The sequence below is a fragment of the Simochromis diagramma genome, unplaced genomic scaffold (assembly GCF_900408965.1).
Source record: "Simochromis diagramma unplaced genomic scaffold, fSimDia1.1 OVJJ01000355.1, whole genome shotgun sequence".
Lineage (NCBI taxonomy): Eukaryota > Metazoa > Chordata > Actinopteri > Cichliformes > Cichlidae > Simochromis > Simochromis diagramma.
Window position 1 is genome coordinate 900,886 of NW_024387174.1, and position 1,026 is coordinate 901,911.

At 32.7% G+C, this 1,026-nt stretch overlaps 1 protein-coding gene across 1 annotated transcript in view; it reads left to right on the forward strand.

Annotated features, from left to right (window-relative positions):
- LOC120744794 (E3 ubiquitin/ISG15 ligase TRIM25-like) overlaps window positions 1-1,026 on the forward strand; it is a 188,961-nt gene that overhangs the window by 70,339 nt on the left and 117,596 nt on the right. The window lies entirely within an intron of this gene.

Below are 1,026 nucleotides of genomic sequence, written 5' to 3' on the forward strand. Positions count from 1 at the left end.
AAGGCAGAAAAGTACCACAGTGCAACAGAATCACTGGATTCCTCCTCAGAGAAGGGATCAAGGGTTCATATTATTCCTTTAATTTCTTCCTTGTTATAAATAAAACTCAAAAATAAACCTTGCTTACATTTTACTATATTTTTTAAAGGAAAGTAGCCAAATTTAAAGAAGTTCTACATGGACGGAAGATCACCATTTCTCAGGATCTCAGCTTTCTTCAGAAAAGGGGCCTTCTCATCTCTTTTTGTCTACAAACTAAATGTTGGTTGATGTAGACACGCAGGTACTCCTCCACCACATCAACATCCTGTATCAGGATAGACAGAGATCTTTTAGCTGTCCTCGTCCTTCTGAAGTTGATTCCTGTCTCTGTGATCTTATCCACATTCAGAAGTAGATGATTTCTCCCAGAGCACTCCACAAAATTATCCACTAGTGCTCTGTACTTTAGTTGTGTACTTTAGCAAAGCTAAAAACATATTCATGAATTTAGAAAATGACATCTTTCTGTTGAACCCAAATGGTGAAATAGATCATCTTTGCACAAAAATATCACCCAGTGCCTATCTAGTCATAAAATGGGCAAAAGTCAAAAGAGTAAAGTCTACACACACTGCAACCAAATAAAATGATATGTTTTTCTTTCAGATGTTAGTGTTTACTCATCTGGATTCTGTCTATAAAACACTGTGAAGCTAAAGTACAAAAGTACAGAAGTACAAAAGTACAGAAGTACCAACCCATTCTGAAGTTTAATCTTTATTGAAAACTGTCAAAACACAAAAATGTTCCCAAGACTGAAATATTTAAATGTATTTATTTAAACACAAACTTCATATCATTGGTTTCCAGTAGCGTTTAATCCTGTCAATGAATTATTTTTAGTGACAAGGAGAACAAAATAAATCGTGAAATTACAAAGCAAACAAATTAAAATCTCCACTTTTTATCTTAAAGCAAATGTTTTTAGTTAAGAAAGGTAAAAATAATTTCAAACATTAAAAATAACATAAATAAAATGTTAAT